Source organism: Erythranthe guttata, chromosome 7 (assembly GCF_056151865.1).
Source record: "Erythranthe guttata isolate IM_541 chromosome 7, IM_541, whole genome shotgun sequence".
NCBI classification, from domain to species: Eukaryota; Viridiplantae; Streptophyta; class Magnoliopsida; order Lamiales; family Phrymaceae; genus Erythranthe; species Erythranthe guttata.
The window spans coordinates 10,880,023-10,905,029 of record NC_142539.1 but is presented as its reverse complement, the minus strand read 5'-3'; the positions used below and the strand labels follow the sequence as shown (position 1 = coordinate 10,905,029).

The window sequence follows — 25,007 nt, the reverse complement described above, 5'->3', positions numbered from 1 at the left end:
GCGCTCGCAGTGAAAAGAGGCCGTTTAGCCCAGCTTCCGCCACTATTAGACGCGATCGACGCGTTTATCGGTGCAATCAGCTCGTTCGATCGATCCGACCGGCCCCACATTGCTCGGCGCGCGTCGTGCTCGCGCTGAGATACGCACTAGATGCTCATCGCCCGTCAAAATAAAAAATAAAATAAAAAACAAAAAACTAGTTGAGAGCGGGAGGTGAGACGAGAAAATAAAATACAAAAAGGTGGGGTGGGGGTGCAACACGAGGACTTCCCAGGGGGTCACCCATCCTAGTACTACTCTCGCCCAAGCACGCTTAACTTCGGAGTTCTGATGGGATCCGGTGCATTAGTGCTGGTATGATCGCACCCGTAAGTCTATGCACGCAATTCGGTTTTATGTTGAGAACCTTGCGCCGCGGCGGCTTAAAGCGTCGATAACTTTTGACTCGGGATGAGTTACGAGGCGATCTGCATACGCACGCGAAGCTCTTTCAGACGCCGTCGGCGCGTCAATTAGGCGAAGCCCCATTGACCCCGCGCTCGCAGTGAAAAGAGGCCGTTTAGCCCAGCTTCCGCCACTATTAGACGCGATCGACGCGTTTATCGGTGCAATCAGCTCGTTCGATCGATCCGACCGGCCCCACATTGCTCGGCGCGCGTCGTGCTCGCGCTGAGATACGCACTAGATGCTCATCGCCCGTCAAAATAAAAAATAAAATAAAAAACAAAAAACTAGTTGAGAGCGGGAGGTGAGACGAGAAAATAAAATACAAAAAGGTGGGGTGGGGGTGCAACACGAGGACTTCCCAGGGGGTCACCCATCCTAGTACTACTCTCGCCCAAGCACGCTTAACTTCGGAGTTCTGATGGGATCCGGTGCATTAGTGCTGGTATGATCGCACCCGTAAGTCTATGCACGCAATTCGGTTTTATGTTGAGAACCTTGCGCCGCGGCGGCTTAAAGCGTCGATAACTTTTGACTCGGGATGAGTTACGAGGCGATCTGCACACGCACGCGAAGCTCTTTCAGACGCCATTGACCCCGCGCTCGCAGTGAAAAGAGGCCGTTTAGCCCAGCTTCCGCCACTATTAGACGCGATCGACGCGTTTATCGGTGCAATCAGCTCGTTCGATCGATCCGACCGGCCCCACATTGCTCGGCGCGCGTCGTGCTCGCGCTGAGATACGCACTAGATGCTCATCGCCCGTCAAAATAAAAAATAAAATAAAAAACAAAAAACTAGTTGAGAGCGGGAGGTGAGACGAGAAAATAAAATACAAAAAGGTGGGGTGGGGGTGCAACACGAGGACTTCCCAGGGGTCACCCATCCTAGTACTACTCTCGCCCAAGCACGCTTAACTTCGGAGTTCTGATGGGATCCGGTGCATTAGTGCTGGTATGATCGCACCCGTAAGTCTATGCACGCAATTCGGTTTTATGTTGAGAACCTTGCGCCGCGGCGGCTTAAAGCGTCGATAACTTTTGACTCGGGATGAGTTACGAGGCGATCTGCATACGCACGCGAAGCTCTTTCAGACGCCGTCGGCGCGTCAATTAGGCGAAGCCCCATTGACCCCGCGCTCGCAGTGAAAAGAGGCCGTTTAGCCCAGCTTCCGCCACTATTAGACGCGATCGACGCGTTTATCGGTGCAATCAGCTCGTTCGATCGATCCGACCGGCCCCACATTGCTCGGCGCGCGTCGTGCTCGCGCTGAGATACGCACTAGATGCTCATCGCCCGTCAAAATAAAAAATAAAATAAAAAACAAAAAACTAGTTGAGAGCGGGAGGTGAGACGAGAAAATAAAATACAAAAAGGTGGGGTGGGGGTGCAACACGAGGACTTCCCAGGGGGTCACCCATCCTAGTACTACTCTCGCCCAAGCACGCTTAACTTCGGAGTTCTGATGGGATCCGGTGCATTAGTGCTGGTATGATCGCACCCGTAAGTCTATGCACGCAATTCGGTTTTATGTTGAGAACCTTGCGCCGCGGCGGCTTAAAGCGTCGATAACTTTTGACTCGGGATGAGTTACGAGGCGATCTGCATACGCACGCGAAGCTCTTTCAGACGCCGTCGGCGCGTCAATTAGGCGAAGCCCCATTGACCCCGCGCTCGCAGTGAAAAGAGGCCGTTTAGCCCAGCTTCCGCCACTATTAGACGCGATCGACGCGTTTATCGGTGCAATCAGCTCGTTCGATCGATCCGACCGGCCCCACATTGCTCGGCGCGCGTCGTGCTCGCGCTGAGATACGCACTAGATGCTCATCGCCCGTCAAAATAAAAAATAAAATAAAAAACAAAAAACTAGTTGAGAGCGGGAGGTGAGACGAGAAAATAAAATACAAAAAGGTGGGGTGGGGGTGCAACACGAGGACTTCCCAGGGGGTCACCCATCCTAGTACTACTCTCGCCCAAGCACGCTTAACTTCGGAGTTCTGATGGGATCCGGTGCATTAGTGCTGGTATGATCGCACCCGTAAGTCTATGCACGCAATTCGGTTTTATGTTGAGAACCTTGCGCCGCGGCGGCTTAAAGCGTCGATAACTTTTGACTCGGGATGAGTTACGAGGCGATCTGCATACGCACGCGAAGCTCTTTCAGACGCCATTGACCCCGCGCTCTCGCAGTGAAAAGAGGCCGTTTAGCCCAGCTTCCGCCACTATTAGACGCGATCGACGCGTTTATCGGTGCAATCAGCTCGTTCGATCGATCCGACCGGCCCCACATTGCTCGGCGCGCGTCGTGCTCGCGCTGAGATACGCACTAGATGCTCATCGCCCGTCAAAATAAAAAATAAAATAAAAAACAAAAAACTAGTTGAGAGCGGGAGGTGAGACGAGAAAATAAAATACAAAAAGGTGGGGTGGGGGTGCAACACGAGGACTTCCCAGGGGGTCACCCATCCTAGTACTACTCTCGCCCAAGCACGCTTAACTTCGGAGTTCTGATGGGATCCGGTGCATTAGTGCTGGTATGATCGCACCCGTAAGTCTATGCACGCAATTCGGTTTTATGTTGAGAACCTTGCGCCGCGGCGGCTTAAAGCGTCGATAACTTTTGACTCGGGATGAGTTACGAGGCGATCTGCATACGCACGCGAAGCTCTTTCAGACGCCGTCGGCGCGTCAATTAGGCGAAGCCCCATTGACCCCGCGCTCGCAGTGAAAAGAGGCCGTTTAGCCCAGCTTCCGCCACTATTAGACGCGATCGACGCGTTTATCGGTGCAATCAGCTCGTTCGATCGATCCGACCGGCCCCACATTGCTCGGCGCGCGTCGTGCTCGCGCTGAGATACGCACTAGATGCTCATCGCCCGTCAAAATAAAAAATAAAATAAAAAACAAAAAACTAGTTGAGAGCGGGAGGTGAGACGAGAAAATAAAATACAAAAAGGTGGGGTGGGGGTGCAACACGAGGACTTCCCAGGGGGTCACCCATCCTAGTACTACTCTCGCCCAAGCACGCTTAACTTCGGAGTTCTGATGGGATCCGGTGCATTAGTGCTGGTATGATCGCACCCGTAAGTCTATGCACGCAATTCGGTTTTATGTTGAGAACCTTGCGCCGCGGCGGCTTAAAGCGTCGATAACTTTTGACTCGGGATGAGTTACGAGGCGATCTGCACACGCACGCGAAGCTCTTTCAGACGCCATTGACCCCGCGCTCGCAGTGAAAAGAGGCCGTTTAGCCCAGCTTCCGCCACTATTAGACGCGATCGACGCGTTTATCGGTGCAATCAGCTCGTTCGATCGATCCGACCGGCCCCACATTGCTCGGCGCGCGTCGTGCTCGCGCTGAGATACGCACTAGATGCTCATCGCCCGTCAAAATAAAAAATAAAATAAAAAACAAAAAACTAGTTGAGAGCGGGAGGTGAGACGAGAAAATAAAATACAAAAAGGTGGGTGGGGGTGCAACACGAGGACTTCCCAGGGGGTCACCCATCCTAGTACTACTCTCGCCCAAGCACGCTTAACTTCGGAGTTCTGATGGGATCCGGTGCATTAGTGCTGGTATGATCGCACCCGTAAGTCTATGCACGCAATTCGGTTTTATGTTGAGAACCTTGCGCCGCGGCGGCTTAAAGCGTCGATAACTTTTGACTCGGGATGAGTTACGAGGCGATCTGCATACGCACGCGAAGCTCTTTCAGACGCCGTCGGCGCGTCAATTAGGCGAAGCCCCATTGACCCCGCGCTCGCAGTGAAAAGAGGCCGTTTAGCCCAGCTTCCGCCACTATTAGACGCGATCGACGCGTTTATCGGTGCAATCAGCTCGTTCGATCGATCCGACCGGCCCCACATTGCTCGGCGCGCGTCGTGCTCGCGCTGAGATACGCACTAGATGCTCATCGCCCGTCAAAATAAAAAATAAAATAAAAAACAAAAAACTAGTTGAGAGCGGGAGGTGAGACGAGAAAATAAAATACAAAAAGGTGGGGTGGGGGTGCAACACGAGGACTTCCCAGGGGGTCACCCATCCTAGTACTACTCTCGCCCAAGCACGCTTAACTTCGGAGTTCTGATGGGATCCGGTGCATTAGTGCTGGTATGATCGCACCCGTAAGTCTATGCACGCAATTCGGTTTTATGTTGAGAACCTTGCGCCGCGGCGGCTTAAAGCGTCGATAACTTTTGACTCGGGATGAGTTACGAGGCGATCTGCATACGCACGCGAAGCTCTTTCAGACGCCATTGACCCCGCGCGCTCGCAGTGAAAAGAGGCCGTTTAGCCCAGCTTCCGCCACTATTAGACGCGATCGACGCGTTTATCGGTGCAATCAGCTCGTTCGATCGATCCGACCGGCCCCACATTGCTCGGCGCGCGTCGTGCTCGCGCTGAGATACGCACTAGATGCTCATCGCCCGTCAAAATAAAAAATAAAATAAAAACAAAAAACTAGTTGAGAGCGGGAGGTGAGACGAGAAAATAAAATACAAAAAGGTGGGGTGGGGGTGCAACACGAGGACTTCCCAGGGGGTCACCCATCCTAGTACTACTCTCGCCCAAGCACGCTTAACTTCGGAGTTCTGATGGGATCCGGTGCATTAGTGCTGGTATGATCGCACCCGTAAGTCTATGCACGCAATTCGGTTTTATGTTGAGAACCTTGCGCCGCGGCGGCTTAAAGCGTCGATAACTTTTGACTCGGGATGAGTTACGAGGCGATCTGCATACGCACGCGAAGCTCTTTCAGACGCCGTCGGCGCGTCAATTAGGCGAAGCCCCATTGACCCCCGCGCTCGCAGTGAAAAGAGGCCGTTTAGCCCAGCTTCCGCCACTATTAGACGCGATCGACGCGTTTATCGGTGCAATCAGCTCGTTCGATCGATCCGACCGGCCCCACATTGCTCGGCGCGCGTCGTGCTCGCGCGCTGAGATACGCACTAGATGCTCATCGCCCGTCAAAATAAAAAATAAAATAAAAAACAAAAAACTAGTTGAGAGCGGGAGGTGAGACGAGAAAATAAAATACAAAAAGGTGGGGTGGGGTGCAACACGAGGACTTCCCAGGGGGTCACCCATCCTAGTACTACTCTCGCCCAAGCACGCTTAACTTCGGAGTTCTGATGGGATCCGGTGCATTAGTGCTGGTATGATCGCACCCGTAAGTCTATGCACGCAATTCGGTTTTATGTTGAGAACCTTGCGCCGCGGCGGCTTAAAGCGTCGATAACTTTTGACTCGGGATGAGTTACGAGGCGATCTGCACGCACGCGCCGAAGGCTCTTTCAGACGCCATTGACCCCCCGCGCTCGCAGTGAAAAGAGGCCGTTTAGCCCAGCTTCCGCCACTATTAGACGCGATCGACGCGTTTATCGGTGCAATCAGCTCGTTCGATCGATCCGACCGCCCCACATTGCTCGGCGCGCGTCGTGCTCGCGCTGAGATACGCACTAGATGCTCATCGCCCGTCAAAATAAAAAATAAAATAAAAAACAAAAAACTAGTTGAGAGCGGGAGGTGAGACGAGAAAATAAAATACAAAAAGGTGGGGTGGGGGTGCAACACGAGGACTTCCCAGGGGTCACCCATCCTAGTACTACTCTCGCCCAAGCACGCTTAACTTCGGAGTTCTGATGGGATCCGGTGCATTAGTGCTGGTATGATCGCACCCGTAAGTCTATGCACGCAATTCGGTTTTATGTTGAGAACCTTGCGCCGCGGCGGCTTAAAGCGTCGATAACTTTTGACTCGGGATGAGTTACGAGGCGATCTGCATACGCACTCGCGCGAAGCTCTTTCAGACGCCATTGGACCCCGCGCCTCGCAGTGAAAAGAGGCCGTTTAGCCCAGCTTCCGCCACTATTAGACGCGATCGACGCGTTTATCGGTGCAATCAGCTCGTTCGATCGATCCGACCGGCCCCACATTGCTCGGCGCGCGTCGTGCTCGCGCTGAGATACGCACTAGATGCTCATCGCCCGTCAAAATAAAAAATAAAATAAAAAACAAAAACTAGTTGAGAGCGGGAGGTGAGACGAGAAAATAAAATACAAAAAGGTGGGGTGGGGGTGCAACACGAGGACTTCCCAGGGGGTCACCCATCCTAGTACTACTCTCGCCCAAGCACGCTTAACTTCGGAGTTCTGATGGGATCCGGTGCATTAGTGCTGGTATGATCGCACCCGTAAGTCTATGCACGCAATTCGGTTTTATGTTGAGAACCTTGCGCCGCGGCGGCTTAAAGCGTCGATAACTTTTGACTCGGGATGAGTTACGAGGCGATCTGCATACGCACGCGAAGCTCTTTCAGACGCCGTCGGCGCGTCAATTAGGCGAAGCCCCATTGACCCCGCGCTCGCAGTGAAAAGAGGCCGTTTAGCCCAGCTTCCGCCACTATTAGACGCGATCGACGCGTTTATCGGTGCAATCAGCTCGTTCGATCGATCCGACCGCCCCACATTGCTCGGCGCGCGTCGTGCTCGCGCTGAGATACGCACTAGATGCTCATCGCCCGTCAAAATAAAAAATAAAATAAAAAACAAAAAACTAGTTGAGAGCGGGAGGTGAGACGAGAAAATAAAATACAAAAAGGTGGGGTGGGGGTGCAACACGAGGACTTCCCAGGGGGTCACCCATCCTAGTACTACTCTCGCCCAAGCACGCTTAACTTCGGAGTTCTGATGGGATCCGGTGCATTAGTGCTGGTATGATCGCACCCGTAAGTCTATGCACGCAATTCGGTTTTATGTTGAGAACCTTGCGCCGCGGCGGCTTAAAGCGTCGATAACTTTTGACTCGGGATGAGTTACGAGGCGATCTGCATACGCACCGCACGCAAAGCTCTTTCAGACGCCATTGAACCCCATTGACCCCGCGCTCGCAGTGAAAAGAGGCCGTTTAGCCCAGCTTCCGCCACTATTAGACGCGATCGACGCGTTTATCGGTGCAATCAGCTCGTTCGATCGATCCGACCGGCCCCCACATTGCTCGGCGCGCGTCGTGCTCGCGCTGAGATACGCACTAGATGCTCATCGCCCGTCAAAATAAAAAATAAAATAAAAAAACAAAAAACTAGTTGAGAGCGGAGGTGAGACGAGAAAATAAAATACAAAAAGGTGGGTGGGGGGGTGCAACACGAGGACTTCCCAGGGGGTCACCCATCCTAGTACTACTCTCGCCCAAGCACGCTTAACTTCGGAGTTCTGATGGGATCCGGTGCATTAGTGCTGGTATGATCGCACCCGTAAGTCTATGCACGCAATTCGGTTTTATGTTGAGAACCTTGCGCCGCGGCGGCTTAAAGCGTCGATAACTTTTGACTCGGGATGAGTTACGAGGCGATCTGCATACGCACGCGAAGCTCTTTCAGACGCCGTCGGCGCTCAATTAGGCGAAGCCCCATTGACCCCCGCGCTCGCAGTGAAAAGAGGCCGTTTAGCCCAGCTTCCGCCACTATTAGACGCGATCGACGCGTTTATCGGTGCAATCAGCTCGTTCGATCGATCCGACCGGCCCCACATTGCTCGGCGCGCGTCGTGCTCGCGCTGAGATACGCACTAGATGCTCATCGCCCGTCAAAATAAAAAATAAAATAAAAAACAAAAAACTAGTTGAAGCGGGAGGTGAGACGAGAAAATAAAATACAAAAAGGTGGGGTGGGGGTGCAACACGAGGACTTCCCAGGGGGTCACCCATCCTAGTACTACTCTCGCCCAAGCACGCTTAACTTCGGAGTTCTGATGGGATCCGGTGCATTAGTGCTGGTATGATCGCACCCGTAAGTCTATGCACGCAATTCGGTTTTTATGTTGAGAACCTTGCGCCGCGGCGGCTTAAAGCGTCGATAACTTTTGACTCGGGATGAGTTACGAGGCGATCTGCATACGCACGCGAAGCTCTTTCAGACGCCAATTGAAGCCCCAGACCCCGCTCGCAGTGAAAAGAGGCCGTTAGAGCCCAGCTTCCGCCACTATTAGACGCGATCGACGCGTTTATCGGTGCAATCAGCTCGTTCGATCGATCCGACCGGCCCCACATTGCTCGCGCGCGTCGTGCTCGCGCTGAGATACGCACTAGATGCTCATCGCCCCGTCAAAATAAAAAATAAAATAAAAAAACAAAAAACTAGTTGAGAGCGGGAGGTGAGACGAGAAAATAAAATACAAAAAGGTGGGGTGGGGGTGCAACACGAGGACTTCCCAGGGGTCACCCATCCTAGTACTACTCTCGCCCAAGCACGCTTAACTTCGGAGTTCTGATGGGATCCGGTGCATTAGTGCTGGTATGATCGCACCCGTAAGTCTATGCACGCAATTCGGTTTTATGTTGAGAACCTTGCGCCGCGGCGGCTTAAAGCGTCGATAACTTTTGACTCGGGATGAGTTACGAGGCGATCTGCATACGCACGCGAAGCTCTTTCAGACGCCGTCGGCGCGTCAATTAGGCGAAGCCCCATTGACCCCCGCGCTCGCAGTGAAAAGAGGCCGTTTAGCCCAGCTTCCGCCACTATTAGACGCGATCGACGCGTTTATCGGTGCAATCAGCTCGTTCGATCGATCCGACCGGCCCCCACATTGCTCGGCGCGCGTCGTGCTCGCGCTGAGATACGCACTAGATGCTCATCGCCCGTCAAAATAAAAAATAAAATAAAAAACAAAAAACTAGTTGAGAGCGGGAGTGAGACGAGAAAATAAAATACAAAAAGGTGGGGTGGGGGTGCAACACGAGGACTTCCCAGGGGGTCACCCATCCTAGTACTACTCTCGCCCAAGCACGCTTAACTTCGGAGTTCTGATGGGATCCGGTGCATTAGTGCTGGTATGATCGCACCCGTAAGTCTATGCACGCAATTCGGTTTTATGTTGAGAACCTTGCGCCGCGGCGGCTTAAAGCGTCGATAACTTTTGACTCGGGATGAGTTACGAGGCGATCTGCATACGCACGCGAAGCTCTTTCAGACGTCATTGGCGAAGCCCCACCCCGCGCTCGCAGTGAAAAGAGGCCGTTTAGCCCAGCTTCCGCCACTATTAGACGCGATCGACGCGTTTATCGGTGCAATCAGCTCGTTCGATCGATCCGACCGGCCCCACATTGCTCGGCCGCGTCGTGCTCGCGCTGAGATACGCACTAGATGCTCATCGCCCGTCAAAATAAAAATAAAATAAAAAACAAAAAACTAGTTGAGAGCGGGAGGTGAGACGAGAAAATAAAATACAAAAAGGTGGGGTGGGGTGCAACACGAGGACTTCCCAGGGGGTCACCCATCCTAGTACTACACTCTCGCCCACAAGCACGCTTAACTTCGGAGTTCTGATGGGATCCGGTGCATTAGTGCTGGTATGATCGCACCCGTAAGTCTATGCACGCAATTCGTTTTATGTTGAGAACCTTGCGCCGCGGCGGCTTAAAGCGTCGATAACTTTTTGACTCGGGATGAGTTACGAGGCGATCTGCATACGCACGCGAAGCTCTTTCAGACAAAAAAAAAAAAAAACTAGTTGAAAACGGGAGGTGAGACGAGAAAATAAAATACAAAAAGGTGGGTGGGGGTGCAACACGAGGACTTCCCAGGGGGTCACCCATCCTAGTACTACTCTCGCCCAAGCACGCTTAACTTCGGAGTTCTGATGGGATCCGGTGCATTAGTGCTGGTATGATCGCACCCGTAAGTCTATGCACGCAATTCGGTTTTATGTTGAGAACCTTGCGCCGCGGCGGCTTAAAGCGTCGATAACTTTTGACTCGGGATGAGTTACGAGGCGATCTGCATACGCACGCGAAGCTCTTTCAGACGCCGTCGGCGTGTCAATTAGGCGAAGCCCCATTGACCCCCCGCGCTCGCAGTGAAAAGAGGCCGTTTAGCCCAGCTTCCGCCACTATTAGACGCGATCGACGCGTTTATCGGTGCAATCAGCTCGTTCGATCGATCCGACCGGCCCCACATGCTCGCGCGCGTCGTGCTCGCGCTGAGATACGCACTAGATGCTCATCGCCGAAAAATAAAAAAAAAAAAAAAAAACAAAAAACTGTTGAAAACGGGAGGTGAGACGAGAAAATAAAATACAAAAAGGTGGGGTGGGGGTGCAACACGAGGACTTCCCAGGGGTCACCCATCCTAGTACTACTCTCGCCCAAGCACGCTTAACTTCGGAGTTCTGATGGGATCCGGTGCATTAGTGCTGGTATGATCGCACCCGTAAGTCTATGCACGCAATTCGGTTTTATGTTGAGAACCTTGCGCCGCGGCGGCTTAAAGCGTCGATAACTTTTGACTCGGGATGAGTTACGAGGCGATCTGCATACGCACGCGAAGCTCTTTCAGACGCCGTCGGCGTGTCAATTAGGCGAAGCCCCATTGACCCCGCGCTCGCAGTGAAAAGAGGCCGTTTAGCCCCAGCTTCCGCCACTATTAGACGCGATCGACGCGTTTATCGGTGCAATCAGCTCGTTCGATCGATCCGACCGGCCCCACATTGCTCGGCGCGCGTCGTGCTCGCGCTGAGATATGCACTAGATGCTCATCGCCGTCAAAATAAAAAATAAAATAAAAAACAAAAAACTAGTTGAAAACGGGAGGTGAGACGAGAAAATAAAATACAAAAAGGTGGGGTGGGGTGCAACACGAGGACTTCCCAGGGGGCCATCACCCATCCTAGTACTACTCTCGCCCAAGCACGCTTAACTTCGGAGTTCTGATGGGATCCGGTGCATTAGTGCTGGTATGATCGCACCCGTAAGTCTATGCACGCAATTCGGTTTTATGTTGAGAACCTTGCGCCGCGGCGGCTTAAAGCGTCGATAACTTTTGACTCGGGATGAGTTACGAGGCGATCTGCATACGCACGCGAAGCTCTTTCAGACGCCGTCGGCGTGTCAATTTGGCGAAGCCCCATTGACCCCGCGCTCGCAGTGAAAAGAGGTCGTTTAGCCCAGCTTCCGCCACTATTAGACGCGATCGACGCGTTTATCGGTGCAATCAGCTCGTTCGATCGATCCGACCGGCCCCACATTGCTCGCGGCTGAGGTATGCATTAGATGCTCATCGCCGTCAAAAAAAAAAAAAAAAAAACGAAAAGCTAGTTGAAAACGGGAGGTGAGACGAGAAAATAAAATACAAAAAGGTGGAAGGGGTGCAACACGAGGACTTCCCAGGGGGTCACCCATCCTAGTACTACTCTCGCCCAAGCACGCTTAACTTGGAGTTCTGATGGGATCCGGTGCATTAGTGCTGGTATGATCGCACCCGTAAGTCTATGCACGCAATTCGGTTTTATGTTGAGAACCTTGCGCCGCAGCGGCTTAAAGCGTCGATAACTTTTGACTCGGGATGAGTTACGAGGCGATCTGCATACGCACGCGAAGCTCTTTCAGACGCCGTCGGCGTGTCAATTTGCGAAGCCCCATTGACCCCCGCGCTCGCAGTGAAAAGAGGCCGTTTAGCCCAGCTTCCGCCACTATTAGACGCGATCGACGCGTTTATCGGTGCAATCAGCTCGTTCGATCGATCCGACCGGCCCCACATTGCTCGCGCGCGTCGTGCTCGCGCTGAGATACGCACTAGATGCTCATCGCCGTCAAAATAAAAATAAAATAAAAAACAAAAAACTAGTTGAAAACGGGAGGTGAGACGAGAAAATAAAATACAAAAAGGTGGGGTGGGGTGCAACACGAGGACTTCCCAGGGGGTCACCCATCCTAGTACTACTCTCGCCCAAGCACGCTTAACTTCGGAGTTCTGATGGGATCCGGTGCATTAGTGCTGGTATGATCGCACCCGTAAGTCTATGCACGCAATTCGGTTTTATGTTGAGAACCTTGCGCCGCGGCGGCTTAAAGCGTCGATAACTTTTGACTCGGGATGAGTTACGAGGCGATCTGCATACGCACCGAAAGCTCTTTCAGACGCCGTCGGCGTGTCAATTAGGCGAAGCCCCATTGACCCCCGCGCTCGCAGTGAAAAGAGGCCGTTTAGCCCAGCTTCCGCCACTATTAGACGCGATCGACGCGTTTATCGGTGCAATCAGCTCGTTCGATCGATCCGACCGGCCCCACATTGCTCGCGCGCGTCGTGCTCGCGCTGAGATACGCACTAGATGCTCATCGCCGTCAAAATAAAAAATAAAATAAAAAACAAAAAACTAGTTGAAAACGGGAGGTGAGACGAGAAAATAAAATACAAAAAGGTGGGGTGGGGTGCAACACGAGGACTTCCCAGGGGGTCACCCATCCTAGTACTACTCTCTCGCCCAAGCACGCTTAACTTCGAGTTCTGATGGGATCCGGTGCATTAGTGCTGGTATGATCGCACCCGTAAGTCTATGCACGCAATTCGGTTTTATGTTGAGAACCTTGCGCCGCGGCGGCTTAAAGCGTCGATAACTTTTGACTCGGGATGAGTTACGAGGCGATCTGCATACGCACGCGAAGCTCTTTCAGACGCCGTCGGCGTGTCAATTAGGCGAAGCCCCATTGACCCCCCGCGCTCGCAGTGAAAAGAGGCCGTTTAGCCCAGCTTCCGCCACTATTAGACGCGATCGACGCGTTTATCGGTGCAATCAGCTCGTTCGATCGATCCGACCGGCCCCACATTGCTCGGCGCGCTCGTGCTCGCGCTGAGATACGCACTAGATGCTCATCGCCGTCAAAATAAAAAATAAAATAAAAAACAAAAAACTAGTTGAAAACGGGAGGTGAGACGAGAAAATAAATACAAAAAGGTGGGGTGGGGGTGCAACACGAGGACTTCCCAGGGGTCACCCATCCTAGTACTACTCTCGCCCAAGCACGCTTACTCGGAGTTATCTGATGGGATCCGGTGCATTAGTGCTGGTATGATCGCACCCGTAAGTCTATGCACGCAATTCGGTTTTATGTTGAGAACCTTGCGCCGCGGCGGCTTAAAGCGTCGATAACTTTTGACTCGGGATGAGTTACGAGGCGATCTGCATACGCACGCGAAGCTCTTTCAGACGCCGTCGGCGTGTCAATTAGGCGAAGCCCCATTGACCCCCGCTCGCAGTGAAAAGAGGCCGTTTAGCCCAGCTTCCGCCACTATTAGACGCGATCGACGCGTTTATCGGTGCAATCAGCTCGTTCGATCGATCCGACCGGCCCCACATTGCTCGCGCGCGTCGTGCTCCGCTGAGATACGCACTAGATGCTCATCGCCGTCAAAATAAAAAATAAAATAAAAAACAAAAAACTAGTTGAAAACGGGAGGTGAGACGAGAAAATAAAATACAAAAAGGTGGGGTGGGGGTGCAACACGAGGACTTCCCAGGGGGTCACCCATCCTAGTACTACTCTCGCCCAAGCACGCTTAACTTCGGAGTTCTGATGGGATCCGGTGCATTAGTGCTGGTATGATCGCACCCGTAAGTCTATGCACGCAATTCGGTTTATGTTGAGAACCTTGCGCCGCGGCGGCTTAAAGCGTCGATAACTTTTGACTCGGGATGAGTTACGAGGCGATCTGCATACGCACGCGAAGCTCTTTCAGACGCCGTCGGCGTGTCAATTAGGCGAAGCCCCATTGACCCCCCGCGCTCGCAGTGAAAAGAGGCCGTTTAGCCCAGCTTCCGCCACTATTAGACGCGATCGACGCGTTTATCGGTGCAATCAGCTCGTTCGATCGATCCGACCGCCCCCACATTGCTCGCCGCGCGTCGTGCTCGCGCTGAGATACGCACTAGATGCTCATCGCCGTCAAAATAAAAAATAAAAAAAAAAACAAAAAACTAGTTGAAAACGGGAGGTGAGACGAGAAAATAAAATACAAAAAGGTGGGGTGGGGGTGCAACACGAGGACTTCCCAGGGGGTCACCCATCCTAGTACTACTCTCGCCCAAGCACGCTTAACTTCGGAGTTCTGATGGGATCCGGTGCATTAGTGCTGGTATGATCGCACCCGTAAGTCTATGCACGCAATTCGGTTTATGTTGAGAACCTTGCGCCGCGCGGCTTAAAGCGTCGATAACTTTTGACTCGGGATGAGTTACGAGGCGATCTGCATACGCACGCGAAGCTCTTTCAGACGCCGTCGGCGTGTCAATTAGGCGAAGCCCCATTGACCCCCGCGCTCGCAGTGAAAAGAGGCCGTTTAGCCCAGCTTCCGCCACTATTAGACGCGATCGACGCGTTTATCGGTGCAATCAGCTCGTTCGATCGAGATCCGACCGGCCCCACATTGCTCGGCGCGCGTCGTGCTCGCGCTGAGATACGCACTAGATGCTCATCGCCGTCAAAATAAAAAATAAAATAAAAAACAAAAAACTAGTTGAAAACGGAGGTGAGACGAGAAAATAAAATACAAAAAGGTGGGGTGGGGGTGCAACACGAGGACTTCCCAGGGGGTCACCCATCCTAGTACTACTCTCGCCCAAGCACGCTTAACTTCGGAGTTCTGATGGGATCCGGTGCATTAGTGCTGGTATGATCGCACCCGTAAGTCTATGCACGCAATTCGGTTTTATGTTGAGAACCTTGCGCCGCAGCGGCTTAAAGCGTCGATAACTTTTGACTCGGGATGAGTTACGAGGCGATCTGCATACGCACGCGAAGCTCTTTCAGACGCCGTCGGCGTGTCAATTTGGCGAAGCCCCATTGACCCCGCGCTCGCAGTGAAAAGAGGCCGTTTAGCCCAGCTTCCGCCACTATTAGACGCGATCGACGCGTTTATCGGTGCAATCAGCTCGTTCGATCGATCCGACCGGCCCCACATTGCTCGCGCTGAGGTATGCATTAGATGCTCATCGCTGTCAAAAAAAAAAAAAAGAAACGAAAAGCTAGTAGAAAACGGGAGGTGAGACGAGAAAATAAACTACAAAAAGATGGAAGGGGGTGCAACACGAGGACTTCCCAGGGGGTCACCCATCCTAGTACTACTCTCGCCCAAGCACGCTTAACTTGGAGTTCTGATGGGATCCGGTGCATTAGTGCTGGTATGATCGCACCCGTAAGTCTATGCACGCAATTCGGTTTTATGTTGAGAAACTTGCGCCGCAGCGGCTTAAAGCGTCGATAACTTTTGACTCGGGATGAGTTACGAGGCGATCTGCATACGCACGCGAAGCTCTTTCAGACGCCGTCGGCGTGTCAATTTGCGAAGCCCCATTGACCCCCGCGCTCGCAGTGAAAAGAGGCCGTTTAGCCCAGCTTCCGCCACTATTAGACGCGATCGACGCGTTTATCGGTGCAATCAGCTCGTTCGATCGATCCGACCGGCCCCACATTGCTCGGCGCGCGTCGTGCTCGCGCTGAGATACGCACTAGATGCTCATCGCCGTCAAAATAAAAATAAAATAAAAAACAAAAACTAGTTGAAAACGGGAGGTGAGACGAGAAAATAAAATACAAAAAGGTGGGGTGGGGTGCAACACGAGGACTTCCCAGGGGGTCACCCATCCTAGTACTACTCTCGCCCAAGCACGCTTAACTTCGGAGTTCTGATGGGATCCGGTGCATTAGTGCTGGTATGATCGCACCCGTAAGTCTATGCACGCAATTCGGTTTTATGTTGAGAACCTTGCGCCGCGCGGCTTAAAGCGTCGATAACTTTTGACTCGGGATGAGTTACGAGGCGATCTGCATACGCACGCGAAGCTCTTTCAGACGCCGTCGGCGTGTCAATTTGGCGAAGCCCCATTGACCCCGCGCTCGCAGTGAAAAGAGGCCGTTTAGCCCAGCTTCCGCCACTATTAGACGCGATCGACGCGTTTATCGGTGCAATCAGCTCGTTCGATCGATCCGACCGGCCCCACATTGCTCGGCGCGCGTCGTGCTCGCGCTGAGATACGCACTAGATGCTCATCGCCGTCAAAATAAAATAAAATAAAAAACAAAAAACTAGTTGAAAACGGGAGGTGAGACGAGAAAATAAAATACAAAAAGGTGGGGTGGGGTGCAACACGAGGACTTCCCAGGGGGTCACCCATCCTAGTACTACTCTCGCCCAAGCACGCTTAACTTCGGAGTTCTGATGGGATCCGGTGCATTAGTGCTGGTATGATCGCACCCGTAAGTCTATGCACGCAATTCGGTTTTATGTTGAGAACCTTGCGCCGCGCGCGGCTTAAAGCGTCGATAACTTTTGACTCGGGATGAGTTACGAGGCGATCTGCATACGCACGCGAAGCTCTTTCAGACGCCGTCGGCGTGTCAATTAGGCGAAGCCCCATTGACCCCGCGCTCGCAGTGAAAAGAGGCCGTTTAGCCCAGCTTCCGCCACTATTAGACGCGATCGACGCGTTTATCGGTGCAATCAGCTCGTTCGATCGATCCGACCGGCCCCACATTGCTCGGCGCGCGTCGTGCTCGCGCTGAGATACGCACTAGATGCTCATCGCCGTCAAAATAAAAAATAAAATAAAAAACAAAAAACTAGTTGAAAACGGGAGGTGAGACGAGAAAATAAAATACAAAAAGGTGGGGTGGGGTGCAACACGAGGACTTCCCAGGGGGTCACCCATCCTAGTACTACTCTCGCCCAAGCACGCTTAACTTCGGAGTTCTGATGGGATCCGGTGCATTAGTGCTGGTATGATCGCACCCGTAAGTCTATGCACGCAATTCGGTTTTATGTTGAGAACCTTGCGCCGCGGCGGCTTAAAGCGTCGATAACTTTTGACTCGGGATGAGTTACGAGGCGATCTGCATACGCACGCGAAGCTCTTTCAGACGCCGTCGGCGTGTCAATTAGGCGAAGCCCCATTGACCCCGCGCTCGCAGTGAAAAGAGGCCGTTTAGCCCAGCTTCCGCCACTATTAGACGCGATCGACGCGTTTATCGGTGCAATCAGCTCGTTCGATCGATCCGACCGGCCCCACATTGCTCGGCGCGCGTCGTGCTCGCGCTGAGATACGCACTAGATGCTCATCGCCGTCAAAATAAAAAATAAAATAAAAAACAAAAAACTAGTTGAAAACGGGAGGTGAGACGAGAAAATAAAATACAAAAAGGTGGGGTGGGGGTGCAACACGAGGACTTCCCAGGGGGTCACCCATCCTAGTACTACTCTCGCCCAAGCACGCTTAACTTCGGAGTTCTGATGGGATCCGGTGCATTAGTGCTGGTATGATCGCACCCGTAAGTCTATGCACGCAATTCGGTTTTATGTTGAGAACCTTGCGCCGCGGCGGCTTAAAGCGTCGATAACTTTTGACTCGGGATGAGTTACGAGGCGATCTGCATACGCACGCGAAGCTCTTTCAGACGCCGTCGGCGTGTCAATTAGGCGAAGCCCCATTGACCCCGCGCTCGCAGTGAAAAGAGGCCGTTTAGCCCAGCTTCCGCCACTATTAGACGCGATCGACGCGTTTATCGGTGCAATCAGCTCGTTCGATCGATCCGACCGGCCCCACATTGCTCGGCGCGCGTCGTGCTCGCGCTGAGATATGCACTAGATGCTCATCGCCGTCAAAATAAAAAATAAAATAAAAAACAAAAAACTAGTTGAAAACGGGAGGTGAGACGAGAAAATAAAATACAAAAAGGTGGGGTGGGGGTGCAACACGAGGACTTCCCAGGGGGTCACCCATCCTAGTACTACTCTCGCCCAAGCACGCTTAACTTCGGAGTTCTGATGGGATCCGGTGCATTAGTGCTGGTATGATCGCACCCGTAAGTCTATGCACGCAATTCGGTTTTATGTTGAGAACCTTGCGCCGCGGCGGCTTAAAGCGTCGATAACTTTTGACTCGGGATGAGTTACGAGGCGATCTGCATACGCACGCGAAGCTCTTTCAGACGCCGTCGGCGTGTCAATTTGGCGAAGCCCCATTGACCCCGCGCTCGCAGTGAAAAGAGGCCGTTTAGCCCAGCTTCCGCCACTATTAGACGCGATCGACGCGTTTATCGGTGCAATCAGCTCGTTCGATCGATCCGACCGGCCCCACATTGCTCGGCGCGCGTCGTGCTCGCGCTGAGATACGCACTAGATGCTCATCGCCGTCAAAATAAAATAAAAAAACAAAAAACTAGTTGAAAACGGGAGGTGAGACGAGAAAATAAAATACAAAAAGGTGGGGTGGGGGTGCAACACGAGGACTTCCCAGGGGGTCACCCATCCTAGTACTACTCTCGCCCAAGCACGCTTAACTTCGGAGTTCTGATGGGATCCGGTGCATTAGTGCTGGTATGATCGCACCCGTAAGTCTATGCACGCAATTCGGTTTTATGTTGAGAACCTTGCGCCGCGGCGGCTTAAAGCGTCGATAACTTTTGACTCGGGATGAGTTACGAGGCGATCTGCATACGCACGCGAAGCTCTTTCAGACGCCGTCGGCGTGTCAATTAGGCGAAGCCCCATTGACCCCGCGCTCGCAGTGAAAAGAGGCCGTTTAGCCCAGCTTCCGCCACTATTAGACGCGATCGACGCGTTTATCGGTGCAATCAGCTCGTTCGATCGATCCGACCGGCCCCACATTGCTCGGCGCGCGTCGTGCTCGCGCTGAGATACGCACTAGATGCTCATCGCCGTCAAAATAAAAAATAAAATAAAAAACAAAAAACTAGTTGAAAACGGGAGGTGAGACGAGAAAATAAAATACAAAAAGGTGGGTGGGGGTGCAACACGAGGACTTCCCAGGGGGTCACCCATCCTAGTACTACTCTCGCCCAAGCACGCTTAACTTCGGAGTTCTGATGGGATCCGGTGCATTAGTGCTGGTATGATCGCACCCGTAAGTCTATGCACGCAATTCGGTTTTATGTTGAGAACCTTGCGCCGCGGCGGCTTAAAGCGTCGATAACTTTTGACTCGGGATGAGTTACGAGGCGATCTGCATACGCACGCGAAGCTCTTTCAGACGCCGTCGGCGTGTCAATTAGGCGAAGCCCCATTGACCCCCGCGCTCGCAGTGAAAAGAGGCCGTTTAGCCCAGCTTCCGCCACTATTAGACGCGATCGACGCGTTTATCGGTGCAATCAGCTCGTTCGATCGATCCGACCGGCCCCACATTGCTCGGCGCGCGTCGTGCTCGCGCTGAGATACGCACTAGATGCTCATCCGCCGTCAAAAAAAAATAAAAAACAAAAAACTAGTTGAAAACGGGAGGTGAGACGAGAAAATAAAATACAAAAAGGTGGGGTGGGGTGCAACACGAGGACTTCCCAGGGGGTCACCCATCCTAGTACTACTCTCGCCCAAGCACGCTTAACTTCGGAGTTCTGATGGGATCCGGTGCATTAGTGCTGGTATGATCGCACCCGTAAGTCTATGCACGCAATTCGGTTTTATGTTGAGAACCTTGCGCCGCGGCGGCTTAAAGCGTCGATAACTTTTGACTCGGGATGAGTTACGAGGCGATCTGCATACGCACGCGAAGCTCTTTCAGACGCCGTCGGCGTGTCAATTAGGCGAAGCCCCATTGACCCCCCGCTCGCAGTGAAAAGAGGCCGTTTAGCCCAGCTTCCGCCACTATTAGACGCGATCGACGCGTTTATCGGTGCAATCAGCTCGTTCGATCGATCCGACCGGCCCCACATTGCTCGGCGCGCGTCGTGCTCGCGCTGAGATACGCACTAGATGCTCATCGCCGTCAAAATAAAAAATAAAATAAAAAACAAAAAACTAGTTGAAAACGGGAGGTGAGACGAGAAAATAAAATACAAAAAGGTGGGGTGGGGGTGCAACACGAGGACTTCCCAGGGGGTCACCCATCCTAGTACTACTCTCGCCCAAGCACGCTTAACTTCGGAGTTCTGATGGGATCCGGTGCATTAGTGCTGGTATGATCGCACCCGTAAGTCTATGCACGCAATTCGGTTTTATGTTGAGAACCTTGCGCCGCGGCGGCTTAAAGCGTCGATAACTTTTGACTCGGGATGAGTTACGAGGCGATCTGCATACGCACGCGAAGCTCTTTCAGACGCCGTCGGCGTGTCAATTAGGCGAAGCCCCATTGACCCCGCGCTCGCAGTGAAAAGAGGCCGTTTAGCCCAGCTTCCGCCACTATTAGACGCGATCGACGCGTTTATCGGTGCAATCAGCTCGTTCGATCGATCCGACCGGCCCCACATTGCTCGGCGCGCGTCGTGCTCGCGCTGAGATACGCACTAGATGCTCATCGCCGTCAAAATAAAAAAAAAAATAAAAAACAAAAAACTAGTTGAAAACGGGAGGTGAGACGAGAAAATAAAATACAAAAAGGTGGGGTGGGGGTGCAACACGAGGACTTCCCAGGGGTCACCCATCCTAGTACTACTCTCGCCCAAGCACGCTTAACTTCGGAGTTCTGATGGGATCCGGTGCATTAGTGCTGGTATGATCGCACCCGTAAGTCTATGCACGCAATTCGGTTTTATGTTGAGAACCTTGCGCCGCGGCGGCTTAAAGCGTCGATAACTTTTGACTCGGGATGAGTTACGAGGCGATCTGCATACGCACGCGAAGCTCTTTCAGACGCCGTCGGCGTGTCAATTAGGCGAAGCCCCATTGACCCCGCGCTCGCAGTGAAAAGAGGCCGTTTAGCCCAGCTTCCGCCACTATTAGACGCGATCGACGCGTTTATCGGTGCAATCAGCTCGTTCGATCGATCCGACCGGCCCCACATTGCTCGGCGCGCGTCGTGCTCGCGCTGAGATACGCACTAGATGCTCATCGCCGTCAAAATAAAATAAAAAACAAAAAACTAGTTGAAAACGGGAGGTGAGACGAGAAAATAAAATACAAAAAGGTGGGGTGGGGGTGCAACACGAGGACTTCCCAGGGGGTCACCCATCCTAGTACTACTCTCGCCCAAGCACGCTTAACTTCGGAGTTCTGATGGGATCCGGTGCATTAGTGCTGGTATGATCGCACCCGTAAGTCTATGCACGCAATTCGGTTTTATGTTGAGAACCTTGCGCCGCGGCGGCTTAAAGCGTCGATAACTTTTGACTCGGGATGAGTTACGAGGCGATCTGCATACGCACGCGAAGCTCTTTCAGACGCCGTCGGCGTGTCAATTAGGCGAAGCCCCATTGACCCCGCGCTCGCAGTGAAAAGAGGCCGTTTAGCCCAGCTTCCGCCACTATTAGACGCGATCGACGCGTTTATCGGTGCAATCAGCTCGTTCGATCGATCCGACCGGCCCCACATTGCTCGGCGCGCGTCGTGCTCGCGCTGAGATACGCACTAGATGCTCATCGCCGTCAAAATAAAAAATAAAATAAAAAACAAAAAACTAGTTGAAAACGGGAGGTGAGACGAGAAAATAAAATACAAAAAGGTGGGGTGGGGGTGCAACACGAGGACTTCCCAGGGGTCACCCATCCTAGTACTACTCTCGCCCAAGCACGCTTAACTTCGGAGTTCTGATGGGATCCGGTGCATTAGTGCTGGTATGATCGCACCCGTAAGTCTATGCACGCAATTCGGTTTTATGTTGAGAACCTTGCGCCGCGGCGGCTTAAAGCGTCGATAACTTTTGACTCGGGATGAGTTACGAGGCGATCTGCATACGCACGCGAAGCTCTTTCAGACGCCGTCGGCGTGTCAATTAGGCGAAGCCCCATTGACCCCGCGCTCGCAGTGAAAAGAGGCCGTTTAGCCCAGCTTCCGCCACTATTAGACGCGATCGACGCGTTTATCGGTGCAATCAGCTCGTTCGATCGATCCGACCGGCCCCACATTGCTCGGCGCGCGTCGTGCTCGCGCTGAGATACGCACTAGATGCTCATCGCCGTCAAAATAAAATAAAAAAAAAAAAAAACTAGTTGAAAACGGGAGGTGAGACGAGAAAATAAAATACAAAAAGGTGGGGTGGGGGTGCAACACGAGGACTTCCCAGGGGGTCACCCATCCTAGTACTACTCTCGCCCAAGCACGCTTAACTTCGGAGTTCTGATGGGATCCGGTGCATTAGTGCTGGTATGATCGCACCCGTAAGTCTATGCACGCAATTCGGTTTTATGTTGAGAACCTTGCGCCGCGGCGGCTTAAAGCGTCGATAACTTTTGACTCGGGATGAGTTACGAGGCGATCTGCATACGCACGCGAAGCTCTTTCAGACGCCGTCGGCGTGTCAATTAGGCGAAGCCCCATTGACCCCCCGCTCGCAGTGAAAAGAGGCCGTTTAGCCCAGCTTCCGCCACTATTAGACGCGATCGACGCGTTTATCGGTGCAATCAGCTCGTTCGATCGATCCGACCGGCCCCACATTGCTCGGCGCGCGTCGTGCTCGCGCTGAGATACGCACTAGATGCTCATCGCCGTCAAAATAAAAAATAAAATAAAAAACAAAAAACTAGTTGAAAACGGGAGGTGAGACGAGAAAATAAAATACAAAAAGGTGGGGTGGGGGTGCAACACGAGGACTTCCCAGGGGGTCACCCATCCTAGTACTACTCTCGCCCAAGCACGCTTAACTTCGGAGTTCTGATGGGATCCGGTGCATTAGTGCTGGTATGATCGCACCCGTAAGTCTATGCACGCAATTCGGTTTTATGTTGAGAACCTTGCGCCGCGGCGGCTTAAAGCGTCGATAACTTTTGACTCGGGATGAGTTACGAGGCGATCTGCATACGCACGCGAAGCTCTTTCAGACGCCGTCGGCGTGTCAATTAGGCGAAGCCCCATTGACCCCGCGCTCGCAGTGAAAAGAGGCCGTTTAGCCCAGCTTCCGCCACTATTAGACGCGATCGACGCGTTTATCGGTGCAATCAGCTCGTTCGATCGATCCGACCGGCCCCACATTGCTCGGCGCGCGTCGTGCTCGCGCTGAGATACGCACTAGATGCTCATCGCCGTCAAAATAAAAAATAAAATAAAAAACAAAAAACTAGTTGAAAACGGGAGGTGAGACGAGAAAATAAAATACAAAAAGGTGGGGTGGGGGTGCAACACGAGGACTTCCCAGGGGGTCACCCATCCTAGTACTACTCTCGCCCAAGCACGCTTAACTTCGGAGTTCTGATGGGATCCGGTGCATTAGTGCTGGTATGATCGCACCCGTAAGTCTATGCACGCAATTCGGTTTTATGTTGAGAACCTTGCGCCGCGGCGGCTTAAAGCGTCGATAACTTTTGACTCGGGATGAGTTACGAGGCGATCTGCATACGCACGCGAAGCTCTTTCAGACGCCGTCGGCGTGTCAATTTGGCGAAGCCCCATTGACCCCGCGCTCGCAGTGAAAAGAGGTCGTTTAGCCCAGCTTCCGCCACTATTAGACGCGATCGACGCGTTTATCGGTGCAATCAGCTCGTTCGATCGATCCGACCGGCCCCACATTGCTCGCGCTGAGGTATGCATTAGATGCTCATCGCTGTCAAAAAAAAAAAAAAAGAAACGAAAAGCTAATAGAAAACGGGAGGTGAGACGAGAAAATAAACTACAAAAAGATGGAAGGGGGTGCAACACGAGGACTTCCCAGGGGGTCACCCATCCTAGTACTACTCTCGCCCAAGCACGCTTAACTTCGGAGTTCTGATGGGATCCGGTGCATTAGTGCTGGTATGATCGCACCCGTAAGTCTATGCACGCAATTCGGTTTTATGTTGAGAAACTTGCGCCGCAGCGGCTTAAAGCGTCGATAACTTTTGACTCGGGATGAGTTACGAGGCGATCTGCATACGCACGCGAAGCTCTTTCAGACGCCGTCGGCGTGTCAATTTTGCGAAGCCCCATTGACCCCGCGCTCGCAGTGAAAAGAGGCCGTTTAGCCCAGCTTCCGCCACTATTAGACGCGATCGACGCGTTTATCGGTGCAATCAGCTCGTTCGATCGATCCGACCGGCCCCACATTGCTCGGCCGCGTCGTGCTCGAGCTGAGATACGCACTAGATGCTCATCGCCGTCAAAATAAAAATAAAATAAAAAACAAAAAACTAGTTGAAAACGGGAGGTGAGACGAGAAAATAAAATACAAAAAGGTGGGGTGGGGGTGCAACACGAGGACTTCCCAGGGGGTCACCCATCCTAGTACTACTCTCGCCCAAGCACGCTTAACTTCGGAGTTCTGATGGGATCCGGTGCATTAGTGCTGGTATGATCGCACCCGTAAGTCTATGCACGCAATTCGGTTTTATGTTGAGAACCTTGCGCCGCGGCGGCTTAAAGCGTCGATAACTTTTGACTCGGGATGAGTTACGAGGCGATCTGCATACGCACGCGAAGCTCTTTCAGACGCCGTCGGCGTGTCAATTAGGCGAAGCCCCATTGACCCCGCGCTCGCAGTGAAAAGAGGCCGTTTAGCCCAGCTTCCGCCACTATTAGACGCGATCGACGCGTTTATCGGTGCAATCAGCTCGTTCGATCGATCCGACCGGCCCCACATTGCTCGGCGCGCGTCGTGCTCGCGCTGAGATACGCACTAGATGCTCATCGCCGTCAAAATAAAAAATAAAATAAAAAACAAAAAACTAGTTGAAAACGGGAGGTGAGACGAGAAAATAAAATACAAAAAGGTGGGGTGGGGGTGCAACACGAGGACTTCCCAGGGGGTCACCCATCCTAGTACTACTCTCGCCCAAGCACGCTTAACTTCGGAGTTCTGATGGGATCCGGTGCATTAGTGCTGGTATGATCGCACCCGTAAGTCTATGCACGCAATTCGGTTTTATGTTGAGAACCTTGCGCCG

The 25,007-nt window shown here is 52.7% G+C and overlaps 45 non-coding genes and 3 pseudogenes across 45 annotated transcripts; all 48 read right to left on the bottom strand.

Annotated features, from left to right (window-relative positions):
- Window positions 1–249: 249 nt before the first annotated feature.
- Window positions 250–368, bottom strand: LOC148769587 (5S ribosomal RNA). The gene has a single exon (XR_016032436.1). It is a non-coding gene; the product is annotated as a 5S ribosomal RNA (ribosomal RNA).
- A 416-nt stretch (window positions 369–784) lies between these two features.
- On the bottom strand, window positions 785–903 carry LOC148769586 (5S ribosomal RNA). Its single transcript, XR_016032435.1, has one exon. It is a non-coding gene; the product is annotated as a 5S ribosomal RNA (ribosomal RNA).
- Window positions 904–1,292: 389 nt separating this feature from the next.
- LOC148769585 (5S ribosomal RNA) lies at window positions 1,293–1,410 on the bottom strand. The gene has a single exon (XR_016032644.1). It is a non-coding gene; the product is annotated as a 5S ribosomal RNA (ribosomal RNA).
- A 416-nt stretch (window positions 1,411–1,826) lies between these two features.
- Window positions 1,827–1,945, bottom strand: LOC148769584 (5S ribosomal RNA). The gene has a single exon (XR_016032433.1). It is a non-coding gene; the product is annotated as a 5S ribosomal RNA (ribosomal RNA).
- Window positions 1,946–2,361: 416 nt separating this feature from the next.
- Window positions 2,362–2,480, bottom strand: LOC148769583 (5S ribosomal RNA). The gene has a single exon (XR_016032432.1). It is a non-coding gene; the product is annotated as a 5S ribosomal RNA (ribosomal RNA).
- Window positions 2,481–2,871: 391 nt separating this feature from the next.
- On the bottom strand, window positions 2,872–2,990 carry LOC148769582 (5S ribosomal RNA). Its single transcript, XR_016032431.1, has one exon. It is a non-coding gene; the product is annotated as a 5S ribosomal RNA (ribosomal RNA).
- Window positions 2,991–3,406: 416 nt separating this feature from the next.
- On the bottom strand, window positions 3,407–3,525 carry LOC148769581 (5S ribosomal RNA). Its single transcript, XR_016032430.1, has one exon. It is a non-coding gene; the product is annotated as a 5S ribosomal RNA (ribosomal RNA).
- A 388-nt stretch (window positions 3,526–3,913) lies between these two features.
- Window positions 3,914–4,032, bottom strand: LOC148769580 (5S ribosomal RNA). Its single transcript, XR_016032428.1, has one exon. It is a non-coding gene; the product is annotated as a 5S ribosomal RNA (ribosomal RNA).
- Window positions 4,033–4,448: 416 nt separating this feature from the next.
- On the bottom strand, window positions 4,449–4,567 carry LOC148769579 (5S ribosomal RNA). The gene has a single exon (XR_016032427.1). It is a non-coding gene; the product is annotated as a 5S ribosomal RNA (ribosomal RNA).
- A 390-nt stretch (window positions 4,568–4,957) lies between these two features.
- On the bottom strand, window positions 4,958–5,076 carry LOC148769578 (5S ribosomal RNA). The gene has a single exon (XR_016032426.1). It is a non-coding gene; the product is annotated as a 5S ribosomal RNA (ribosomal RNA).
- A 418-nt stretch (window positions 5,077–5,494) lies between these two features.
- On the bottom strand, window positions 5,495–5,613 carry LOC148769577 (5S ribosomal RNA). Its single transcript, XR_016032425.1, has one exon. It is a non-coding gene; the product is annotated as a 5S ribosomal RNA (ribosomal RNA).
- A 392-nt stretch (window positions 5,614–6,005) lies between these two features.
- On the bottom strand, window positions 6,006–6,123 carry LOC148769576 (5S ribosomal RNA). The gene has a single exon (XR_016032643.1). It is a non-coding gene; the product is annotated as a 5S ribosomal RNA (ribosomal RNA).
- A 394-nt stretch (window positions 6,124–6,517) lies between these two features.
- On the bottom strand, window positions 6,518–6,636 carry LOC148769575 (5S ribosomal RNA). Its single transcript, XR_016032424.1, has one exon. It is a non-coding gene; the product is annotated as a 5S ribosomal RNA (ribosomal RNA).
- A 415-nt stretch (window positions 6,637–7,051) lies between these two features.
- LOC148769574 (5S ribosomal RNA) lies at window positions 7,052–7,170 on the bottom strand. Its single transcript, XR_016032423.1, has one exon. It is a non-coding gene; the product is annotated as a 5S ribosomal RNA (ribosomal RNA).
- A 406-nt stretch (window positions 7,171–7,576) lies between these two features.
- Window positions 7,577–7,695, bottom strand: LOC148769573 (5S ribosomal RNA). Its single transcript, XR_016032422.1, has one exon. It is a non-coding gene; the product is annotated as a 5S ribosomal RNA (ribosomal RNA).
- Window positions 7,696–8,110: 415 nt separating this feature from the next.
- Window positions 8,111–8,229, bottom strand: LOC148769572 (5S ribosomal RNA). The gene has a single exon (XR_016032421.1). It is a non-coding gene; the product is annotated as a 5S ribosomal RNA (ribosomal RNA).
- A 400-nt stretch (window positions 8,230–8,629) lies between these two features.
- On the bottom strand, window positions 8,630–8,747 carry LOC148769571 (5S ribosomal RNA). The gene has a single exon (XR_016032642.1). It is a non-coding gene; the product is annotated as a 5S ribosomal RNA (ribosomal RNA).
- A 417-nt stretch (window positions 8,748–9,164) lies between these two features.
- Window positions 9,165–9,283, bottom strand: LOC148769570 (5S ribosomal RNA). The gene has a single exon (XR_016032420.1). It is a non-coding gene; the product is annotated as a 5S ribosomal RNA (ribosomal RNA).
- Window positions 9,284–9,679: 396 nt separating this feature from the next.
- On the bottom strand, window positions 9,680–9,802 carry LOC148769569 (5S ribosomal RNA; annotated as a pseudogene).
- A 195-nt stretch (window positions 9,803–9,997) lies between these two features.
- On the bottom strand, window positions 9,998–10,116 carry LOC148769568 (5S ribosomal RNA). Its single transcript, XR_016032419.1, has one exon. It is a non-coding gene; the product is annotated as a 5S ribosomal RNA (ribosomal RNA).
- Window positions 10,117–10,529: 413 nt separating this feature from the next.
- Window positions 10,530–10,647, bottom strand: LOC148769567 (5S ribosomal RNA). Its single transcript, XR_016032641.1, has one exon. It is a non-coding gene; the product is annotated as a 5S ribosomal RNA (ribosomal RNA).
- Window positions 10,648–11,062: 415 nt separating this feature from the next.
- Window positions 11,063–11,184, bottom strand: LOC148769566 (5S ribosomal RNA). Its single transcript, XR_016032708.1, has one exon. It is a non-coding gene; the product is annotated as a 5S ribosomal RNA (ribosomal RNA).
- Window positions 11,185–11,578: 394 nt separating this feature from the next.
- Window positions 11,579–11,696, bottom strand: LOC148769565 (5S ribosomal RNA). The gene has a single exon (XR_016032713.1). It is a non-coding gene; the product is annotated as a 5S ribosomal RNA (ribosomal RNA).
- Window positions 11,697–12,108: 412 nt separating this feature from the next.
- On the bottom strand, window positions 12,109–12,227 carry LOC148769564 (5S ribosomal RNA). Its single transcript, XR_016032417.1, has one exon. It is a non-coding gene; the product is annotated as a 5S ribosomal RNA (ribosomal RNA).
- A 414-nt stretch (window positions 12,228–12,641) lies between these two features.
- LOC148769563 (5S ribosomal RNA) lies at window positions 12,642–12,761 on the bottom strand (annotated as a pseudogene).
- A 415-nt stretch (window positions 12,762–13,176) lies between these two features.
- On the bottom strand, window positions 13,177–13,294 carry LOC148769562 (5S ribosomal RNA; annotated as a pseudogene).
- A 412-nt stretch (window positions 13,295–13,706) lies between these two features.
- Window positions 13,707–13,825, bottom strand: LOC148769561 (5S ribosomal RNA). Its single transcript, XR_016032416.1, has one exon. It is a non-coding gene; the product is annotated as a 5S ribosomal RNA (ribosomal RNA).
- Window positions 13,826–14,241: 416 nt separating this feature from the next.
- LOC148769560 (5S ribosomal RNA) lies at window positions 14,242–14,360 on the bottom strand. Its single transcript, XR_016032415.1, has one exon. It is a non-coding gene; the product is annotated as a 5S ribosomal RNA (ribosomal RNA).
- A 415-nt stretch (window positions 14,361–14,775) lies between these two features.
- LOC148769559 (5S ribosomal RNA) lies at window positions 14,776–14,894 on the bottom strand. Its single transcript, XR_016032414.1, has one exon. It is a non-coding gene; the product is annotated as a 5S ribosomal RNA (ribosomal RNA).
- Window positions 14,895–15,287: 393 nt separating this feature from the next.
- Window positions 15,288–15,405, bottom strand: LOC148769558 (5S ribosomal RNA). Its single transcript, XR_016032712.1, has one exon. It is a non-coding gene; the product is annotated as a 5S ribosomal RNA (ribosomal RNA).
- A 412-nt stretch (window positions 15,406–15,817) lies between these two features.
- On the bottom strand, window positions 15,818–15,936 carry LOC148769557 (5S ribosomal RNA). Its single transcript, XR_016032413.1, has one exon. It is a non-coding gene; the product is annotated as a 5S ribosomal RNA (ribosomal RNA).
- A 411-nt stretch (window positions 15,937–16,347) lies between these two features.
- Window positions 16,348–16,466, bottom strand: LOC148769556 (5S ribosomal RNA). The gene has a single exon (XR_016032412.1). It is a non-coding gene; the product is annotated as a 5S ribosomal RNA (ribosomal RNA).
- Window positions 16,467–16,881: 415 nt separating this feature from the next.
- Window positions 16,882–17,000, bottom strand: LOC148769555 (5S ribosomal RNA). Its single transcript, XR_016032411.1, has one exon. It is a non-coding gene; the product is annotated as a 5S ribosomal RNA (ribosomal RNA).
- A 415-nt stretch (window positions 17,001–17,415) lies between these two features.
- On the bottom strand, window positions 17,416–17,534 carry LOC148769554 (5S ribosomal RNA). Its single transcript, XR_016032410.1, has one exon. It is a non-coding gene; the product is annotated as a 5S ribosomal RNA (ribosomal RNA).
- Window positions 17,535–17,949: 415 nt separating this feature from the next.
- On the bottom strand, window positions 17,950–18,068 carry LOC148769553 (5S ribosomal RNA). The gene has a single exon (XR_016032409.1). It is a non-coding gene; the product is annotated as a 5S ribosomal RNA (ribosomal RNA).
- Window positions 18,069–18,477: 409 nt separating this feature from the next.
- On the bottom strand, window positions 18,478–18,596 carry LOC148769552 (5S ribosomal RNA). The gene has a single exon (XR_016032408.1). It is a non-coding gene; the product is annotated as a 5S ribosomal RNA (ribosomal RNA).
- A 414-nt stretch (window positions 18,597–19,010) lies between these two features.
- Window positions 19,011–19,129, bottom strand: LOC148769551 (5S ribosomal RNA). The gene has a single exon (XR_016032406.1). It is a non-coding gene; the product is annotated as a 5S ribosomal RNA (ribosomal RNA).
- A 409-nt stretch (window positions 19,130–19,538) lies between these two features.
- LOC148769550 (5S ribosomal RNA) lies at window positions 19,539–19,657 on the bottom strand. The gene has a single exon (XR_016032405.1). It is a non-coding gene; the product is annotated as a 5S ribosomal RNA (ribosomal RNA).
- A 415-nt stretch (window positions 19,658–20,072) lies between these two features.
- LOC148769549 (5S ribosomal RNA) lies at window positions 20,073–20,191 on the bottom strand. The gene has a single exon (XR_016032404.1). It is a non-coding gene; the product is annotated as a 5S ribosomal RNA (ribosomal RNA).
- Window positions 20,192–20,606: 415 nt separating this feature from the next.
- LOC148769548 (5S ribosomal RNA) lies at window positions 20,607–20,724 on the bottom strand. The gene has a single exon (XR_016032640.1). It is a non-coding gene; the product is annotated as a 5S ribosomal RNA (ribosomal RNA).
- A 408-nt stretch (window positions 20,725–21,132) lies between these two features.
- LOC148769547 (5S ribosomal RNA) lies at window positions 21,133–21,251 on the bottom strand. The gene has a single exon (XR_016032403.1). It is a non-coding gene; the product is annotated as a 5S ribosomal RNA (ribosomal RNA).
- Window positions 21,252–21,666: 415 nt separating this feature from the next.
- LOC148769546 (5S ribosomal RNA) lies at window positions 21,667–21,784 on the bottom strand. Its single transcript, XR_016032639.1, has one exon. It is a non-coding gene; the product is annotated as a 5S ribosomal RNA (ribosomal RNA).
- A 410-nt stretch (window positions 21,785–22,194) lies between these two features.
- Window positions 22,195–22,313, bottom strand: LOC148769545 (5S ribosomal RNA). Its single transcript, XR_016032402.1, has one exon. It is a non-coding gene; the product is annotated as a 5S ribosomal RNA (ribosomal RNA).
- A 415-nt stretch (window positions 22,314–22,728) lies between these two features.
- LOC148769544 (5S ribosomal RNA) lies at window positions 22,729–22,847 on the bottom strand. The gene has a single exon (XR_016032401.1). It is a non-coding gene; the product is annotated as a 5S ribosomal RNA (ribosomal RNA).
- A 415-nt stretch (window positions 22,848–23,262) lies between these two features.
- LOC148769543 (5S ribosomal RNA) lies at window positions 23,263–23,381 on the bottom strand. Its single transcript, XR_016032400.1, has one exon. It is a non-coding gene; the product is annotated as a 5S ribosomal RNA (ribosomal RNA).
- Window positions 23,382–23,775: 394 nt separating this feature from the next.
- On the bottom strand, window positions 23,776–23,894 carry LOC148769542 (5S ribosomal RNA). Its single transcript, XR_016032399.1, has one exon. It is a non-coding gene; the product is annotated as a 5S ribosomal RNA (ribosomal RNA).
- Window positions 23,895–24,307: 413 nt separating this feature from the next.
- Window positions 24,308–24,426, bottom strand: LOC148769541 (5S ribosomal RNA). Its single transcript, XR_016032398.1, has one exon. It is a non-coding gene; the product is annotated as a 5S ribosomal RNA (ribosomal RNA).
- Window positions 24,427–24,841: 415 nt separating this feature from the next.
- LOC148769540 (5S ribosomal RNA) lies at window positions 24,842–24,960 on the bottom strand. Its single transcript, XR_016032397.1, has one exon. It is a non-coding gene; the product is annotated as a 5S ribosomal RNA (ribosomal RNA).
- Window positions 24,961–25,007: the final 47 nt, after the last annotated feature.